Source organism: Lepidochelys kempii, chromosome 15 (genome assembly GCF_965140285.1).
Source record: "Lepidochelys kempii isolate rLepKem1 chromosome 15, rLepKem1.hap1, whole genome shotgun sequence".
Lineage (NCBI taxonomy): Eukaryota > Metazoa > Chordata > Testudines > Cheloniidae > Lepidochelys > Lepidochelys kempii.
This window is the reverse complement of record NC_136394.1, coordinates 30,139,605-30,160,267: the sequence shown is the minus strand read 5'-3', so window position 1 is coordinate 30,160,267 and position 20,663 is coordinate 30,139,605. Positions and strand designations below refer to the sequence as shown.

Below are 20,663 nucleotides of genomic sequence, written 5' to 3'. Positions count from 1 at the left end.
CTTACAGCACACAGGCCTGTACGTGAGTTTGATGCTGTCCAGCCAAAAAGCACAAACAGGAACTTGCAATCTAAGGAGAAAACCTGCAACACTGAATCAGGCCAATAGCCTGGATGGGGTATCCTTGCCTCCAGGCCAGTCCTATGTTAGGGATGGAGCTCGCCTTTCGAAGTGGCTGACTTCGAAACCCCCATTATGTTTTTGGTCCTTGGTGTGAATATACTGATGATCCTTTTTGAGCACCCTACCAAACCTGCTCACTCCTGAGATCAGCGTTAACGGGGACCTCCCTGGAGAGAAACTATGGGGAAGGAGGCAGCAGTATTGCGTCACTCTAAAGGCGAATGCTGCTGCGAGATCGTGGTAGGAATCCTGCTTTATCTGTACACGGGCTTCTAAAGCAAACAACAATTTGTCAGCCCTCTCTGAAGGTGACAAGCACGGGTGACCTACACAAGCAAGGGGCGTCTGTGTTCAAAGTGATTCTCAATGGAGTTTGGTGGGACATCAGATTATTTGAAAGCAAGGGATGGAACGGGAGAGCGTAGTGCGCACAGTGGTTAGACACTAATGGTTGGGCCTATCCTGTTCACCAGTGGGAGCACAGACACTGGCTTCAATAGAAGCAGGTCAGGCCCCTTGTCAGTGACAAACACCATTCCAGGAACATTGGGAACAGCCCCAGTTTCCAGAGCAATTCTTAAAGGGGCCAACGGACCACTGATTGCATCACAGCACTTGCTGGTGGTCCATGGGCATCTGGCTGATCCCACTGCACAGGGTCCTGCTTGTTCCCAGCTGTTCTATTAGGTTAAAGTAACCTAAAAATAAACCCATGTGTTCCTATGCTTGCTCTTGTTCACTTTACAGTCTGGCTTCTGCAGCTCATTGTTCATTGACCAGAATTTAAAAAACCCCGTCAGCCAAGCCCAACTCCCAAACAGTAAGATATGTAAACTGCCACATGGTTAGCAACAGTCTACGCTGTAGTTAGCTAGTGCATGTGATGTATCCAATTCTGCTGTCACCTACTCCAGGGTAAATCCACCCTGATTTAAACAGAGTTGGTCCAGATTTAAGCTGGTGTAAACAGGATCAGACTTTGGCCCAGTACATTTATAGCTAAGGCAGTGCCAGTATTCAATAACAGTTCTGTCTTCAGCTTTCACCCCTGCTTTTATGCACCAGCCTCAGTCAGACAAAATGATTATCCATTATCGCAAATACATTGTCTGTGGATTCAATGCCGTAGGCTCAGTGGCTCCAGCCTTGGCTATGGCAGCCTCTGCTCTGCTCCGCGTGCTCACAGAGCTTTGATACGCTTCCACTTTGCCCCAGTTACAATAACCATCAGTGCCCCAGGAATCCCCTCTTCAGACCGGTGAGTGACTGTGTGCTGGGTGGGCTGGGGATGTTGGCTTGCGTTTGTCTGGAAAGTACCCTGCATGTTAATGTGCTATGTTCAACAATGACACCAGAGTTACGGGCTTAATTTGACCCCCTTGTGGATATGCACTGTGAAGCAGTCTTTAATTACGTGATCACATTATTCTTTGCACAGCATGCCTGCCGCATTCAGCGTCCAGGACAGTGCTTGCTTAATGAGCTGCTGTGGACCTGTGGTAAGGGGGTGATGGAAGCACACACTTTGGGGGCAGTTTCACAGGTCTCGCAGACAGCAAAGCAATGCTGAGGTTCAGGAATGCTGGGGCCAGTTCCAGGTTGGAAGCGGGGTGAGTTCTCTAGCGGTTATAACCCTCCTGCCCTGCTGTCCATCCAGCAAGCCCAGCCATCGCAACTCACCTAAGTGAAGAAGGCCTCTGAAGTAGGCATTATATGCATTTACACCTAAAGTAACAAGCACAATTGTGTTGCCCAAGGTTATGCAGCAAGTTGGTAACAAGTCAGGGAAAGAACTCAGGAGTCCTGACTCACAGCCCTCAGCTCTACTTACTAGACCACAATCCAGGTACGTGCACAGGGCAGTAAACTAGCAATTGCTCTTTCCTGGTAGGCTTATGCCTATGGGGACTCCCAGCAGCGTCCAGGGAGTGGCCTGTCTGGAACAGAAGTCATCTTTAGAGGTCAATAGGTTTCTTCCCAGATGCTGCATGGTGGCTTCCTATGCAGCACCACCAGCCTAGTACAGTTACCCAGCAATGGGCCTTATTACACTCATGTTAAACAGGTTCCTCAGTTTGCTTGGAATGAAAATTGCTTGTTCTGCTTTATCCTTTGTTTGACAATAGCACCCCCAATGTCCTGGGTGCTGCCCACACAGTAGAAGGGACCCTGATCGACAGCTCGGAGCCTCAGGGGTCCCTGGCATAGACAGCAGAGCTGACAATGCTGGGCTTGGAGCAAGGGGAGAGGAGTCAGGTACGGGATTACCCCAGCTCACTGTCTCTCTCATATAGCCCAAGTTCCCCACAGCCTCACCTCCAGCACCCGGCTCGGTGACACCCAGCCCCATGCAAACGAAGGGAGTCTCTTGATCAGGCTGTTGTAAGAAGGGGCAGGCTCGCACAACTGGGGTGGCCTGGTGGGAAGAGCTGGGTGGGGTCCCAGCTTCTGTCACCAGGCAAATCCCTGGATCTCTGGTGAGGAAAGGAGAGACCAAGGCGGGTGTTTCAGGGAGGGGCCTGGGCAGAGCTGGGTGGCTCTTACTTGGCACCTCCTGACCCGCATTCCCATTGCACTAGCCCTCCTGTCTTTGTTCCAGTCCCCTTCACATTAATGAGCTCCCCTGGAGCGGGGGTGCAGTATGGAAGCAAGGTGGGTCCTGGTCCCCCCAGGCCAGGCACAGAAGAGTCTGGAGAACAGGCATCGGGTCCCCCTGTGCCAGGGCAGAGCAGGATCCAGGGCGCAGGGAGCGGGTCCCCTGGGCCAGGGCAGAGCAGGATCCAGGGCGCAGGGATCAGGTCCCCCGGGGCCGGGCAGGGCCGGGACGCAGGGATCAGGTCCCCCGGGCCCGGGCAGGGCCGGGGCGCAGGGATCAGGTCCCCCGGGCCCGGGCAGGGCCGGGGCGCAGGGATCAGGTCCCCCGGGGCCGGGCAGGGCCGGGGCGCGGCGGGCCGGGCAGGGGGCGGTGCACTCGGAGGGAACCTGAGCTGCTCCGGCTGGAGACGCCGCAGGGGCTGGCGCTGGGCCGGGGGGCGGCCCGGGCTCCCTCCCTCCAGCCAGGCGGGGTGGGGCGGCGGGACTCAGGTCACAGCCAGCGCGGCGCGCCCCAGAGACCCCAGCGCTCCGGGGCAGACGGGCCGGGCCCCGTCGGCTTTAGCTGCGCCTCCGCCGGGGAAGCGAACGGAAGGTACCGGGGAGGGTCCCGTCTGCCCGCGGCGTGGGGCTGGGCTGGGCGGGACGCGGGAGACAGAACAGAGCCGTCTGCGGGGGGTGGCCGCCGAGCCCGGTCCCCGCCGGGCTGCCCCGAGCTCCTGGCGCTCGGCTCCCTAGGACGCACCTGGGGACCCCCCCCCCCGGGGCTCGGCTCCCTAGCACGCACATGGGGACCCCCCGCCCGGGGCTTGGCTCCCTAGGACGCACCTGGGGACACCCCCCCCCCGGGGCTCGGCTCCCTAGGACGCACCTGGGAACCCCCCCCCCCGGGGCTCGGCTCCCTAGCATGCACCTGGGAACCCCCCCCGGGCTCGGCTCCCTAGCACGCACCTGGGGACCCCCCACCCGGGCTCGGCTCCCTAGCACGCACCTGGGGACCCCCCACCCGGGCTCGGCTCCCTAGCACGCACCTGGGAACCCCCCCCAGGCTCGGCTCCCTAGGACGCACCTGGGGACCCCCCTCTCCCTAGGACTTGGCTCCCTAGGGGCGCTCTCTCCGGGGGCACACCCTGTGTTGCCGGGGGCATCATTTCTCCTCTCCACTGGGGCTTTGGCCTCTCTGGGGCTCTGTGCGCGCCCAGGTCACTGTCCAGAGGGAGGGAGCTGGAGCGTGTCCAGGGAGGGGGCTGAGGGGGGGTGTCCGGAGTGACACGATCAGGTCGGTTTCATTGCCCAGGGCGGTTGCTGTGGAGCAGGCTTGGTCCATGTGTGCGACTGGAACTTTGCTCCAGGATCCTGCCACCTTCTCCTTAAAGCGCAAGGCACCTTTCCTCGCCCTTCCCTCCCCTCCTAAACATGCAGCAGCCTGGGTAGAGATAAATAAGTAGTTCCCAAACAAACCCTCCCTTCCAAACCCTCCTCCCCTGGGGAGAGAGGGAACACACGGCTGGCACAGACGCAGGTAGTGCGGTGATTATGAGACTCTACAGAGGGAGCTGAGACCCAGCCCAGGGCTCCAGGGAGCAGCAGTCCTGGCACAAAGTACAGTAGCATTCACTCATGGCAAGTCCTGCTGGAAGGCGGTTGCGTCCTTGAGGCCGCACCATGCGAGTGGCACGGCTGGGGAGGTGTGTTTCACCCCACTACCTGAGGCAGTGGTGAGCAGTGCAATGGTTTCTGCCTGGCTGAAATCTCTGTTGCAGATTGTCGGTGAAATAGCCTCGTGCAGTGAGTTTCCCTGCAATTCAGTCATTGGGCTGATGGGAGCAAACGCTCCATATGCTAAAGGCAATGTCACGGTTACTGGGCTCCAGAACCCCTCTTCAATGCTCTTCTGTGTCACTGGGGCTCAGCACAGAGGGACTGTCGGAAAAGCTTTTTATCTGGCATCTCTGTGGTGGCCGGGAACAGAGGAGCCGACTCTGCAGACGCCGCAGTGGTCATGCAGGCACCGTCACTGGGCCAGAAGGTGGATTAACGGAGGGGAATAGCTTTCTGGTGCAGCCAGGCGTGTTGTGACAGGATTTGGGATGTGGTGAGGAGTGGCTGCAAGCACACTGAAACCCACAAATGCGCGGCAGGCTAAATCTGCAGCTCTCTGACTGGTGACGGAGGGAGCTCCTCTTGACCTGCCTGGCGCCACTTCATGCACAATTGCTTTCCCTTTCCTTGTGGCTGAGAATCCAGAAATTCACCAGCCAGTTCCAGCAATCTCTCTCTGAGGCCTTATTGCAAACCTAGAGGGATCTATGTCTAATCTGTCTGTCCAACTCATCTGGGTGTTTCTGATACACCCAGCACGCTGGTATCAGTGCGTCCTTCTTCCACTCTAATGGGAGTCTGTCTATCCATCTAACCACCCACCCACCCACCCTACTTTTCACTTTAATATCTCAGCAACCATTCAGACTCACCAGATTGTCTGTATGATAACAAAGTCAGCTGGGCTGGTTTCCAGAGCATTCATGTCACTCCGCCGCCGGCATGCCCTATGGCTGGCGGGGGGGTGAATCTCCAGGGTAGATTAGGGAGCGTGCTTGTTTGGGAGCAATTTGATCAGCTGTTTTCTTAGTTCTCTACAGGAATTCATTGTTGAACCAATTCTTGGCATTCATAGGCAATGCCCATAAATCTCAAGGGATCCCATTTGCTTGTCCACCCTGGGCCTTATTGGAGCGACTCCCAATCTGAGGCAGGCCATGCTGTTGTGGGGTCAGACCTCTTTCTTATTGACAGCCAACAGCCCTGGAGACTGAAGGGCGTTATGTCCTCATGGGACAGGTGCAGTGCAGGCTGTGGTCTGAGCAGAAAGTCACTTCGCCAGGCCCTGAAGAGCGGGGAGCTCAGTATCTAGACCCCTTGGCCTCTCTGCTGAGGCTGCAGATGGGGGTGCCGAGTGGGAGGGTGGGTTTTGTGATGGGGGTAGTTCTGAAAGGAGCTAGCCTGAGACCAAAGTTCTAGTTTTGACAACAAAAACTAATTTCGTAGAGGCCAACAAGCAATCACTGCAGGATTCGGTCTCTACTGAAGTCGAAGTCAAACCAGCGTCCAGAGGTACCAAAGCCAATGTCTCAAGCCCCTGAGCCAGCCGAAAGCCTTCATTTTTATTTTCCAGAAGAGCTGGTTTGCAAGTTGATGGCTATGAACTGTAAATGTGTGAAGTAGAATTCTCCAGAGCCCAAAGGAAAGCCTATAGCCATTGCATGCCCAACTGTCCTGCTCGCTGGCATTATAATTCTCTATTTATTAAGAGCCGAGAGTGTGTCTAGCGCTGTACAAAACACAGCAACACAGCCCCTGCCTGGTACAACAGGTCAGACCCAGAGTCCAGAGCCAGAAATCGTTTGTGATTTCTTGTGATTGGCATTGATAATTATTAGTGACTCTCCGCTTGCGTCGGCTCTCAGTGCTTTGAAGTCTGCAGTGAGATTGTCCCGCTCCTCTTGAGAGGATACATAGACAGTGAAAGTTTAAATCTTTTGTGTCAAGTGTTTCCAAAGAGGAAACACGTCTGTTGGCTCATAAGAGAAGCAGTGGTTTGAATGCCAAGGACGGGAGCGACCCAGACGCTGCTAATTCACAAGGCAGACTGCAGGGGTTCCTTTTTTTCTCCAAAAGAAACTTTGGGACAGTACTAATCTGTGTGTGCCTGGGGAAATGACGGTGATTAGCCTGCATGGCTCTCCCTTCCTGCTGAGTCATGTGGCATCAATGGCAGGTCAGTCTCATTCTGCCCTGGTGCTTCTCATGCAGTGGGTGGGGCCCTTCAAGCCTAGGGTGCCGACCACGAATTGTAACTCTGGATCCAAAATTCGAGCCTGCCTGGTGTGTGGCTTGTAGCTCCCCCAAGTTGGCTCACTCACCACCTTTCCAGCTTGATCTCAGGGACAAACCTGCAGGCAGCGTGGAGATGGCTGGATATCTGCTGGCCTGTTTGGATTTGGAGCATGCATGGGTCAGTCAGTCTCTTTGGAAATTTAAAGCCAAGAATGGAGCCCTGTTACCACCTGGCTCCATGCAAATTGCAGCCCCACAGGCAGTCAGCTTGCCCCAGCCCCCAAGGCAGGAGTGGGCAAACTATGGCCCTGAGCCTCTCCCCACGCCCCAACCCCCTGCCCCAGCCCTGATCCCCCTCCCGCTCTCCAAACCCCTTGATCCCAGCCCGGAGCACCCTCCTGCACCCCAAACCTCTCAGCCCCACCCCAGAGCCTGCACCCCCAGCCAGAACCTGCATCCCCTCCCGCACCCCCACCCCCACCCCAATTTTGTGAACATTCATGGCCCGCCATACAATTTCTGTTCCCTCAGGCCACAAAGTTTGCTCACCCCTGCCCCAAGGGAAATAGACCCTCTGACCCCACCCAGTGTCCCCTCTGCCAAAAGCCTGTGCAAATAAACAGGCCTCTGAGTGTGACCGAAAGGTCAACAAGCTCCGGGGACTGAGCTGCAGAGCTGACAGCCTCGAGCTGATAGCGCAGGGGCTCTCAAATCGGGCTCCCCACTGTCCTGACATCTGGGGCAGAGAGGGGATTTCAGGTGTGTCCACAACCCGAGCTATAAAGGTCAGAACGTCCCCCCTGCAGGGCACCGGGGAAGGGACTGGAATGCAGAGCAGACTGCAGGGCACAGCTGTGACAGGTGCCCGGCCCAGCGAGTGGGCAGCTGCGGTTCCCAAGTGCCCCTGTGCAGAGGGTATTGTGGCATTCGTCTTTAGAGGTGGCAGGGTCCTGCATCGCTGTGGGGAGGCCCTGTCCGAGGGAGAGGTCATAGAATCATAGAATCATAGAATATCAGGGTTGGAAGGGACCCCTGAAGGTCATCTAGTCCAACCCCCTGCTCGAAGCAGGACCAATTCCCAGTTAAATCATCCCAGCCAGGGCTTTGTCAAGCCTGACCTTAAAAACCTCTAAGGAAGGAGATTCCACCACCTCCCTAGGTAACGCATTCCAGTGTTTCACCACCCTCCTAGTGAAAAAGTTTTTCCTAATATCCAACCTAAACCTCCCCCACTGCAACTTGAGACCATTACTCCTCGTTCTGTCATCTGCTACCATTGAGAACAGTCTAGAGCCATCCTCTTTGGAACCCCCTTTCAGGTAGTTGAAAGCAGCTATCAAATCCCCCCTCATTCTTCTCTTCTGCAGGCTAAACAATCCCAGCTCCCTCAGCCTCTCCTCATAAGTCATGTGTTCTAGACCCCTAATCATTTTTGTTGCCCTTCGCTGGACTCTCTCCAATTTATCCACATCCTTCTTGTAGTGTGGGGCCCAAAACTGGATACAGTACTCCAGATGAGGCCTCACCAATGTCGAATAGAGGGGAACGATCACGTCCCTCGATCTGCTCGCTATGCCCCTACTTATACATCCCAAAATGCCATTGGCCTTCTTGGCAACAAGGGCACACTGCTGACTCATATCCAGCTTCTCGTCCACTGTCACCCCTAGGTCCTTTTCCGCAGAACTGCTGCCTAGCCATTCGGCCCCTAGTCTGTAGCGGTGCATTGGATTCTTCCATCCTAAGTGCAGGACCCTGCACTTATCCTTATTGAACCTCATCAGATTTCTTTTGGCCCAATCCTCCAATTTGTCTAGGTCCTTCTGTATCCTATCCCTCCCCTCCAGCGTATCTACCACTCCTCCCAGTTTAGTATCATCCGCAAATTTGCTGAGGGTGCAATCCACACCATCCTCCAGATCATTTATGAAGATATTGAACAAAACTGGCCCCAGGACCGACCCTTGGGGCACTCCACTTGATACCGGCTGCCAACTAGACATGGAGCCATTGATCACTACCTGTTGAGCCCGACAATCTAGCCAGCTTTCTACCCACCTTATAGTGCATTCATCCAGCCCATACTTCTTTAACTTGCTGACAAGAATACTGTGGGAGACCGTGTCAAAAGCTTTGCTAAAGTCAAGAAACAATACATCCACTGCTTTCCCTTCATCCACAGAACCAGTAATCTCATCATAAAAGGCGATTAGATTAGTCAGGCATGACCTTCCCTTGGTGAATCCATGCTGGCTGTTCCTGATCACTTTCCTCTCATGCAAGTGCATCAGGATTGATTCTTTGAGGACCTGCTCCATGATTTTTCCAGGGACTGAGGTGAGGCTGACTGGCCTGTAGTTCCCAGGATCCTCCTTCTTCCCTTTTTTAAAGATTGGCACTACATTAGCCTTTTTCCAGTCATCCGGGACTTCCCCGGTTCGCCACGAGTTTTCAAAGATAATGGCCAATGGCTCTGCAATCACAGCCGCCAATTCCTTCAGCACTCTCGGATGCAACTCGTCCGGCCCCATGGACTTGTGCACGTCCAGCTTTTCTAAATAGTCCCTAACCACCTCTATCTCCACAGAGGGCTGGCCATCTCTTCCGCATTTTGTGATGCCCAGCGCAGCAGTCTGGGAGCTGACCTTGTTAGTGAAGACAGAGGCAAAAAAAGCATTGAGTACATTAGCTTTTTCCACATCCTCTGTCACTAGGTTGCCTCCCTCATTCAGTAAGGGGCCCACACTTTCCTTGGCTTTCTTCTTGTTGCCAACATACCTGAAGAAACCCTTCTTGTTACTCTTGACATCTCTTGCTAGCTGCAGCTCCAGGTGCGATTTGGCCCTCCTGATATCATTCCTACATGCCCGAGCAATATTTTTATACTCTTCCCTGGTCATATGTCCAACCTTACACTTCTTGTAAGCTTCTTTTTTATGTTTAAGATCCGCTAGGATTTCACCATTAAGCCAAGCTGGTCGCCTGCCATATTTACCGAAGGCAGAGGCCCCCGTCCAGGGGCAGAGGTCGCGGTCTCCAAGGCGGAGGCCCCCGTCCAGGGGGAGAGGTCGGGTCTCCCAGCCGAAGGCGGAGGCCCCCGTCCAGGGTCTCCTAGCCAAAGGCTGATGAAAGAGAACCATTTCTGCTATTTGGTCTCCTAACAGCAGCAGTGGTCTATTTTCCAGCATGATACCTGGGCACGTTGACACCATGGCAATCCCAAAGATATTTTACCAGCTTTAACACAAGTTGTGCTGGTGGCTTGACAGACGTGGACAAGTGTCTCACCAGGAACTGGACTAAGACCATCAACTTGCTTCACAGAGCAGCTGGGAAGGAGCTGGAGCGATAACCAAAGGAGCAGAAAGGGGACCAGGAAGTCAGAGCAAGGAACTTGGAGGACTCTGAGGAGATGGAGAACGACTGATGGTGAATACATCCGGTGTGGGCTGGACACCGCCTACACTCAATGCCTGTTATGCCCCGTGGAGCGATGTGTAACAGTGGTGTTCTGCGAAGGTGGGGTGGAAGGGAGGTTTGAATGGCTGCACAAAGTGGAACCCAGATGCTCTGGCGTTAGAGGCTTCGTAGAGTTGATACAGCATCAGGACCTGGGCCAGCCCTTCAAGCACCAGGAGGGGATGTGCCAGGACACAAGCTGGCCCCTCCTAGCTGCTAGCAGAGCGTTCTCAATGGCGGGATCTTGTCTGTGCTTCATATCGATGGGGGCCACATCTCACACTTCTGTAGCACCTTTTGTCCCAGAAGAGCCCAAAGGCCGCTACAAACAGGATCTGACATACAGGAGCTCTGCTGAAAAGGCAGCTGCCTCTGGGATGGAGCACAGCACCTATGCAGCAACATACTACACAACGGCTTGGCCAGGAAGCGAAGGGGAACCCTGTACACACTTGAAACTTCCTGGGGAGCTCAGGGAGCTGGCATGTCATCGCCCAAAGTGGACTTTTGCCAGGATGCTGGGCTTAACGCCCCTCCCTGCTCTTGAAATAAAAGGGCCAGCGGATTCTTAACAGCCGCAAGGGTCAGGACTCATGTGCCATCTGCTGAATCATTAACACACTTCCTGGGTTTTCCAGGGAGGTCTCCCATCCAAGCCCTGGCCAAGCCTGGCTTTGCTTAGGCTGTGAGAGCTGATGAGATCGCTGGCTGAGGTGGCCTGGCGGGAGCTCGTTACTGAAGGGTAGCAGAATAGGGGCCTTTAGCTGGAAAGGGCTTTGGCCGCGGGCTGGAGGCGGCGCTCTCCATGGGGCGGCAGGTGGCCAAGGAGCACAGTGCGGCTCTGTGCGGAGTTCTGACCTCACAGAGGCATCGGCCCAGAGAACACAGGCTCTTGCCTGCCCTGGGCTCAGGCCTGGAGCCGGCCTGGAGCCGACAAGACTGTGCCAAGTGGGCTTTGGTTAAGAAAACAGGATGACCTGCAGGGTGGGGAAATCTGGAAAAAAGACAGATAAACTAAAAGCTCAATGAAATCCAATTCATCCCCTGGCCATCACCTCATCGGGCAGCCCGTCCGCCGCTGGGATTGTTGGGGCTTCTCCACTCAATGGGGCCAGTTATAATCAGCTCACAGTTTCCAAAGCAAACTTCCTCCCGGTGTCCCTAAGAACACCCCCGGATCTTACCAAGCTGCCTGCATTTTCCGTCATGCCTGGCATTGACTCACCTTCTGCACTTCGCTCCGCTCCAGCCATGAAAACAGACCTGTCGGCTTCGCCTTCGTTCCGTCCCATTCTCGTTCTCCTCTGCAAGGAATCGGCCGCATTACTGGGGTGCAAACCCGGGGGGAGCGGATATTGACATTCAAATAAAAAATGGTTGCCACTGAAATCAAGGCCGGTGTTTCCTAAAAAGTTTGTACTGAGACAAGGGCTGGTGGAACTTTTTTTAAACACCCCCCTGCCCCGACTTGTGGGCCTGCCCCACCTGTCTCTGATCTCCTGAGTCCCAGTGACTGTGCCTAGCCTAAACACAGCTGTGCTTGTTTGCCCCACACAGTGAGTCAGAGCCCAGTTTTCCTGGCAGCAAACAGAGAGGCACAGAACCCTTCAAGAATCAACGTGACAATGGGCTTGGCTGGGAAAAGCCAAATTCCTACCTAGTGAGGCTGTTCAGTTGTTTTTCTCCTTTTGGAGATTAGATTAGAGTAAGCAAAAAACAAACTCCCAGCCCATGGAGGGCCGTGTTTCTGAACCGGCCCACATTTCGAGTGCTGTTCCACCAGGTATTCCAATTGCTGAGGTCCTCTTGGGGAATCCTGAACTCAAATGAGTCTGCAGGGGGAATTTTGGTTGGTGGAGTGGAATGATCCCAGCTGGGATTTGACGAGTGTGCTGGGCATCATAGAGGGCCTGGTGTCAATTGAGACTGCCTGCATCCTCTGAAGCACCACATGGGAGCTACAAAGTAATAAATAGCAAGGGGAAGCATGGTCTAATGGTTAAAGCAAAGGACTGGGATTTTGCAGAGCTGGCTTCTCTTCTTGGCTCTGGTTCTAACTCACTGTGTGACCTTGGGCCAATCACTTCATCCCTCTGGGCCCTGAGAGTATGTGTTCACTGGTGGCCAACCCATGTCCGCTGACTCAGGCTCACGGGGATATCTGCAGTGTAGACATCCCAGCTGGCTGGAGCCCAGGCTCTGGGACCCTCAGCCTCTGGCGTCCAAGAACCCAGGCTCCAGCCCAAGCCCCAACATGTACACTGTAACTTTAGAGCGCTGCAAGCCCGAGTCAGCTGACACAGACCAGCCACGGGTGTGTTGTTGCAGTGTAGATGTGCCCTGAGTGTCCATCTGTCGAGTGTAGGGTGACCAGATGTCCTGATTTGATAGGGACAGTCCCAATATTTGGGGCTTTTTCTTATGTAGGTGCCTATTACTCCCCACCCCCTGTCCCAATTTTTCACACTTGCTATCTGGTCACCCTAGTCAAGTGGGGGTGGTGGAATGACATCCACCATTCCCGCGCTTAGCGAGCCTCAGATGAGGAGTGTGACACCAGGGCTGAGCAGTAAAAACCGGGGTCTGATCTGCCGGAATCTCCCTGCAGCTGGACTCAATTCCTGGGCTCGTGCTGACTGCAGCAGGCTTGCAGGAGGTGAAGTGACAATAGAACTGGGCAGGGAGCCTGTAACCCCCACCATTGCTCCAGCCCTGCAGTGCAGAGACGTGCAGCTGCAGTTCCAAGATCTCTGCACTCAGCTCTGGCCCCCCTCCTTATATGACCCAGAACATCAAGTCCAGGGGAACATGCCTGAGTTTGCGGAACAGGGGAAAGCCAAGGGATCTATTGCTGGCAAGGAGGGGCTGTGAATGACCAAAGCAAACGTATAGTCACAATCTGCAGATCCACCCAGTTCCTTTAAATAAATACCCTGTTTGTCACTGAATCTCCTCCCATGTTACTACACAAAGAAGCCAAGAAAAGGGCCAGAGACATAAACGACCAGATTGAAGCTGCCTGTCATTCTGCTCTCGCTTCTGTCCTCCTGCCACTCTGTCATCAGCTTGGGTGGGGTGAGCCGCACATTTACAGCAACGCGGGACCACATCAGACGCAACAAACTGTGCCCGGCGGTCTCCTCCACACGCCCGGCACAGAGGGGCACTCCTGATCTGTTTCCAGCCTGCCTTGGCTCCCTCAAGGCAGTGCGGAATCAGTAGCTCTCCAGCCTGCTCGGGACTTGGCTCTGTGGGATCGGCCCCTCCCAAGTCAGGAGGTTCATGTTTAGAAGAGAGAGAAACCGATGTCATCGTAATAAATATTTATAAGGTGCCTCCTGCCCAAGGCTTTCTGGACCTCACTCACTTCAGTCAATAAAATCTACAATAAAAGCTTTCTCGTACTGAACAGAAACGTCTGCCTGAGCTATTACTGGTTTGAGATGCTCGTGCCAGTCCATGCCAAACTGACTTGAGCTTCCTGCCAATTCTGATGGAGTTGAGTGGCTGCGGTCAGTGGGCCCAGTGCATTTGACTGCCTGGAATCACCATTCCATGTTCTGCTTGGTCTTGGGCAGGGAGATGGGTCTCCGGGTGAGACTCCCCTGGCAGATTTTTGGCTGCCAGGCTTCACTCTCTCTTTGGCAGAGAGCTTTGCTTGCTCGCTGTCGGCCTGTGTCAGTTAGGGGCTAGGCCCTTAGAGTGACTGTAACCCAGCTCTAAGCTGTACTCTGGACACTCTTTGAAATTCCTGATTGTTTGTAATGAACTCCTGCCCTTCTACCAGCATGGTGCCTTCTGCCTGCCTTATGCACCCCAGCCTGGCTGCATGCTCCTCTCCCTGCTTCCAGTCCCCCTTCCTTCTCCCGATCCTTCAGCTGTCAGATCCATCCCCTCTCCGACACGTCCACTGCATTTCACTCCAAAGCCAGCAGCACTCATCCTCCTACAACAGCACTCCCAACCGAGCCCCAGGCAGGCCCTCTGCGTGGAGCCCCTGTCCTATTACCCCACCCACTCCCTTGGTTTTCTTCACAATGGTGTTTATTAAGAGCCTGGCCCTCCAAGTGCTTCTCACTGGTCATAGCACTTGCTGCCCTGAGTCTTGCCCAGCAGAGTGCCCCGCGCCTGGCACACGCAGCCAGCACTGCTGGCTAGCGGGCCAGGGGACGTCACTCACTGGAAGCCAACACTGGTGCGAGGATGGGACATGCCGGATGTGGATGGTTTGTTTTGAATCGTGCCACCCTGCCGCTCCTGTGTGACTCTGGCCAGGCACAGCCCAGCCACAGAGGAATCTTCAGTCTCGTGTTTGCCTCTGCTCTGCTGCTTCTGGCAAGGTCATTGCCATGGAAGGACCTAGCCCCCGCGGCATCCCGCTGCCCCGGTTTTTGGTTTTTCCCGTTGCACCAGCTTGTCCTGTTGCACCTGCTTCTCCCATCGCAGCAGCTTCCTCGTGGAAAGTTTCCTGACTTTCAGTGCTGGAGAGGCCTCTGTGTACCCGACCCCAGGATGTACATCACAATGTGATCTATTCTCCCCTGTGGTGGGTGAAGCTGTGATGCCCCTATATTAATGGGGTGTACGGTGGGGGGCAAGATACAAATGGCATGATTAAATAACAAAGGACTGTAAAGCAAAGGCTGCCTGGGCATCCCTGAGCCTCCTCCCACTGTGTGTGAGAAGAAAGAGGAAACGGAGAAAGGCAATGTGGGGTCAGTGCAGCGGAACCGGTTTGTTGAATCTCACACTGAGCCCTGAGCACTGAGGTTGCTGGCCCTGGTATGCAGCGCCCAGATCACTATCTCCTTCCTGTGCCCCAGGGCGTTTTGGAAGGGCTGAGACCTGCAGCCACTGAATCACTCAGGTCGGGTGCGGCGGCAGGTTCACATCGCAGGGGCACTGATAATCAGACCTCGGGTGTTCAGGGGCCAAGTAAGGGATCAGCATTACCCAAAAGAGCCACACTCATGGGAATTCATTACTCTAGTGCTGTAGATTCATAGTTACACAGCATGACGGGCAAATATTTAGTTTATATCTATATATTCTCACAGTAAATAAGTTAATAACTTAATTGTTTAATTTTTAAAAGCATCCTGATTGGCTAATAGCTTAGGTTGGTTAATAATTAAATCACCCAGTGTTTTATCACTCCTGCAAAGAGCCACAGGAGACACATCAATGAACCGTGGGCGTCTCTCGCTCCCTCGTCTGAGCATCGCTGTGTTGGGGTGTCATGGAGAGGCCTGGCACCGCTGTGTCTGGCATCAGGACATGGTGTCGGCCATGTTGGGATGAAATTGCTGAGGGGGGCGTGCTGCGAAGTGTCACTTAGAGTCTGTTAGTAGCTGGGGTCCCACCGATGTGGCTCGTGGGGTCTGGAATTGCCCTGACAGTACTGGGAAGATCCCAGGGATGTTGGGTTGGGTGGCATCCCTCAGGCTGCATGGCCTGGCACCCAAACAGGGGTGAGCAGGGGGGCAGCCGCCGTTCACGGGAGCACACGAGACTTTCACAAGCTCCCGATAGACTGAAGAGCCATTGGCTTGCAAATATCTGGTGCCATGGTTCATAAAACCAAGGGGTCATGGCTGGGTGTCTGGAGCCAGGGATCTGCCTCGCCTCTTCCAGTCAGGCCAGGCTTTGAGGAGCCAAAAATGAGCAAAAGAGCAGAAGGACATAGAGTCCCCCCCATCCCCCCAAATGCCATCCTGCCCTGAGATGGTGGGGAGGGCTTGTTCCCAGCTAACACTTAGCCATCAAGACACCAGTGCTTTAAACTAGGATCCATCCCACATAAATGTGTGAAAGGCTCTTTCAGGAGCCCCGGGGAGGAGGAGGTGAATGTGGTGGGCACGCTCGCTGGGAACATGGCCCGCATGTGGCAGCCTGCAGAGACCCTGCCCAGTTCACCGAGGGCTTGAGCCTTTTCCCAAGTATATCCACGGGGAAACTCCCATTGGTTCCCCAGCAGCAGGAGTGGGCCATAAAGACAAACAGCTTCCCAGGGCCACCCCTCCCCTCCAGAGCACTTCTCTGGATCCCTTCCCCATGGTTCTTAGATCCCCTTTGAACAAGCTGTTTGGATGAAAGACACTGAGAACAACCGCACAACTGCCTTGCCAGGGAGGGAGCCCCTGGCCCTGGGCTCCTTTAAGGAGTGGGGCAGGGAGCTAGTGGCCTGGGACTGACGCTGACAAGGGCTGGGCAGCCCTGGGGAATGGAATCCTCCCTCTGCCTGGGGACCAGGTAGGATCCAGGCAGCAGCCAGGGTGCCACCCCCGCAGGCCCCTGCTGGAGGGATGCTCAGGAGATTAGTCTGCCTGGAACATGCAGCCGTAAAATCTGCCATGGAATTTTACTGTGTGTTTAAATTAACCCTTGGAGTGCTGGCAGTTTCCGGACTGCTGCCGGCTGAGCACTGTGGGAGCCTGTGACTGTAGGTATTCATAGTGAAAGCCCGGCATGGCCTCTAGACCCTGAGCACTTGGGCTACTGCTTTCTGCCCTAGGTCTCTGCCTGGTGTTTACACTTGGCCAGGGCGGGGCAGCTCTGCCTAGACCCCTAGGGCTGCTTTCTTGCATCCGTTGCCCATGGTTGTTGCTGGGCTGGAGAATAGGTCCCTTTGACTGGTGGCTGGCGGGGCCCATGGTTATTGGCTTTGCCCTGGGCTGGAGGTTTGTCTGAAGAGGTGACAGCTGTTTGGGCTTTGCCCAGCGGGGTTTTGGGTTTTTTGTACTTTTTGTATGACACCAGAGATGCTCTGGCTGGGATTTTCAAAGGCGCCCAGGGAAGTTAGGCACCTCCAGTAAATGATCTCCAGTAAATGTCAGGGAGAGTTGGGTGCCTAGCACCCACTGGTTCCTTTGAAAATCTGCCCCATTGTCAATAACCTGAATACCGCTCAGTCTACAGAGGGCCCTGCGTTCACCAAAGGGTCAATGCTGTGACTGAGCTGTGTTAGCAGACGTATGTGTGTGGAATTTGTCAGGCAGGAAGTTTGTGTGATGCCCTTACACCAAAGGGAATCAGGGAGCGATTAGCTTGATGACCAAAGCTAACTTTACTCTTTATCTCCTGGGGCTTTAGACCCTCTGTGCTGACTGCTGCCTTTCCAGCCAGGAGGGAGGCATTGTGCATTGGCCTCTGTCTTGTATTGGGGAAGCAGTGTGGTCTAGTGGCTAGCACAGTGGACTGGGGCTTGGGAGAGTTGGGTTCTAGTCCCAGTTCTACCACTGGCCTGCTGGGGTAAATTGCTGTCCTTCTCTGTGCCTTAGTTTCTCAATCTGCAAAGCAGGGCTAATGATCGTGACCGCCTTTGTAAAGCTCTTTGAGATCTATGGATGAGACGCACGAGATAAGAGCTATGTATTCTTCTTCTTCTTCAGTGGAAGCTGGAGAGCTGTCCTCTTAGGCAGTGTCTAGGCTGGACTCTCCCATCATCACAGTGGTGTGGACTAGGGCGGACACATTGGTATGTCCGTGTCTGTGGTATTTGACCCTGCTCAGAGCAGGTCTAGCTGACCTGCAGGTTAAATCATGGGTGACCCACCTGTGCCCTGGCTGCTCTAGTGCCCCTACTGCTTGGAACCACCCCGGGAGCTGCGCCAGTGGGAAACCTCCCGAAAGAGGCTAGTGTAAATGTGCCTCGGAGGAGAATCTGGTGTAAAGGTCCTGGTGCCGTCACTGGGAGGGCTGAGTCACCATGGTGATAAACCTGGGGAAACGTCAGCGAAAGGAAACCAAATCTGAAGATGGGACAAAGACACGGGTGAGCGGGGAGGGGGACATAGGGCAGCCAGAGACAGTCATTTAGAGGTCAGCTCAGGGGCTTGGGAGCTCTGACTTCTATCTCTGACTCTGTCCCCTAGCTGTGGGGACGGGTGACCTTGGGCATTGGTTCCCCATTGGAATAGTTGTGACCAGGCTCCGGGGGCGCTGCGGTGTGAGGACGCATTGTTCATCCACGTGTGTAAAGCGCCAAATGCCTTCATGGCTCTAGCTAGCGTTCGGAAGTGCTGAGAGACCCTCCGGAGGTTGGGGCTTTGAGTCTGCTTGGGATCAGCCCTTCTGCTTGGGATCAGCTCTGCAGAGGTGGGCTGGAGACCCCATGTTCCTCGGCCAGCTGGGGGACCCTGAGCCTTTCCCGTGGGGTTTGGCACACCTCTCGCGCACCCGTCCAGCATAGGAAGAGCAGGGGTAGCACAGGAAGGGGAAGAGTGGGGCAGCGAACTACTTGGGACTTCCCCAACACTTCGGGCTTGGCTCGTTTGCCCCTGCTTTGGGAATCCAGAGTGGTTCTGCCCAGGGTGTCTCTGGGTGAGAGGGTGGGATGCAGGGAACAGAGGTTGGACACTGGACTGGAAGCCAGGACACCTGGGTTCTAATCTTGGCTCCCTAGGTGACCTTGGACCAGGCACATCCCCTCTCTGGGCCTCAGTTTCCCCCCTGTTTAAAGGGGATAATGACAACCTCCACTTTGTAAAGTGTTCCCATAGGAATGAAAAGCCCCTCTCTACAAGCCAGGTTTCTCCAGCTCCGCAAGGCCTGCTTAGCACTTCACACCTGGCTGGGGGCCTGCAAAGCCCAAGATCCCAGTGTAGCGACAGACTAACTGCATGGAGGGGAAGCTGCACAATATGGACGAGCCCCACAAAGGCAAATGCCAACGCTGGGTTGCTCCTTGGAGTCAGGACCTCCCTCAAGCAGGAGATGAGCTGGGTGGTGTGGAAGGAGGAGAGGGGGTGGCTGACCCAGAGAGAGGAGCAGGAGGAGATGGGGGTGGGTACGGAGCTGGGCAAGGCCTTCAAAGTGAAGAGGAGACTCTGAGCGAGTGGATGAAGCTAGGTAAGGTGGGACAAATGGTGCTCCAGGCTGGTGACTCTCTGGCTCTCTTCTCCTTGCTGTTTCCTTCCTCCCCATCCCACCTCCCCTGGCCACGCGGGACAGGTATGCTGCCCCAGCCCGGCAGGCAGCGGGGATGCCTCAGTCGCTCAGTGCTGGGATAATTCCGATACCGAGTGGGGAGACGCTGAATTTCCGATGACACGGCACCAGGATTGCTGTGCCATTGAAACCTGTTGGCTCTCTAGTAATGACATGCTACATAATTAGAAGCATGTTATCCAGCAGACATTCCAGTCCCAGGCCTGGAGAGCAAAGCCCCACATTAGGGCTTGTTATACAAAGCTGCAACCAAGTAGAAAATGACATGTTTCCAGGCTGCTTTTTCTGTCCTCCCAGAGCTGCCGGGGCCTGTCAACAACAGCACAGACACCAGCACCTTGGCTCCCGTAGCTGGCTGTGGCTTAGAACTTGCTGCCTGCTGGTCATTTCTTTTGCAAACTTTCCTGTGCACCAGAATAAATCAGGGACGTGGATTTGAATTCCAGCTGCAGGGCAATCAACACGCAGGTCCCTCCCCTGCCACGGAGCCCTCATTTGGATCTCCTCCCCCATCCCATTGCAAGCCTCCATCTCAGGGTCTGATTGAAACAGATGCCCTGTTGCCCCTCAGTTGTGTCACCATTTCCACCTGTGCAGTGCGAGTGTGAAACACTAGGGGGCAGCATCTCACCCTGCTCTGCTCTGGTGTAACTGACTGCACGCAGGAGGGGCAGAGTGACAGTGAATTGGGCCCAGGAAGCCTGGTCCTCCCCTTACCTACACCTGGGAAAACTGGGAAGTCAGCGGAGCAGCCCGGGTGTGAAACCAGCATGAGACTGGAATCGGGCCCTTAGCATTCACACGCATGCCAGCCTTCTGCTGAGCCCGCTGTGTGGGGGAGGGGGGTTGGGGTGGCTGGTCGGTATTTATAGGGCTGGAGAAAGAAGAGCCTGTTCTCTCCCCTGCGCTGGGCTGTGCCCAGCAAAACCACATCTGGGCAAGGCAGGGCCTGCGGCGGGGCTCGCCCTCTCTCATTACAGCAGCTCTTTGAAACGCGAAGCCCGCAGCCGATTGGATCCCATGCAGATCTGCAGATATAAGGGGACCCGGCTGGTGCAGGCTTGCTAGCTGCCCGCCCGGCTGGCCCTGCATCCCGGGGGCCCTGGCCGCGAGTGCAGGGGAAGCGCGTTTACTGAATGTGCGGGAGAAGTGAGACGCGGGCAGACTGTGATCTCCCCGAGCATGGAAGGACTGAACCCCGGTGCAGGGAGTCCTCCCACTAGGAGCAGTGGGGTGGGGACTGGGAGCTGGCTAGGAACAATCCCTCCTGCCAGCGAGCCCCAGGAAGCTGTTGCAAGATCCCAGCAGGCAAAGGTGTGAGGGGAGCAGGGGCCCTGCAATCTGACGTGTGCTGCTCACCCTGTCTGCCGGGTTATTCTGTTTTAAGAGGGGTTGAATCCATTTGATCCACCCCCGTCCCCAGGGAGATCGCGGTCCTCTTCGGGGCCGTGTAAGGGGGTGTCTACACCGCAAAGGGGGGTGAGCGTACCTGTGTTAGCATTACTCTAGCTAGCACTGGTAACAATAGCAGAGCAGACCTGGTGGCAAGGGCTTCAGCGTAGGCAGGCAGCCCATGGGTTCTGTGGCCGGCTTGTCCTGGAGCCACTAGCCCACGCCGCCATCTTCGTGCTCCTGTTGTGATCCGTGCTGGCTAGTTCCGGGGTGCTCCTACCTGCAGGGCAATCCCCCTCTTCCCTTGCAGC

At 55.2% G+C, this 20,663-nt stretch overlaps 1 protein-coding gene across 2 annotated transcripts in view; it reads left to right on the top strand.

The window, feature by feature from the left end:
* Positions 1–3,082: 3,082 nt before the first annotated feature.
* TRPV4 (transient receptor potential cation channel subfamily V member 4) overlaps positions 3,083–20,663 on the top strand; it is a 42,683-nt gene continuing 25,102 nt past the window's right edge. For both annotated transcript variants that reach the window (XM_078849002.1, XM_073313166.2), the window contains exon 1: positions 3,083–3,310. The gene's annotated coding sequence lies outside the window, so the exon portion shown is untranslated. The remainder of the gene's footprint in view (positions 3,311–20,663) is intronic.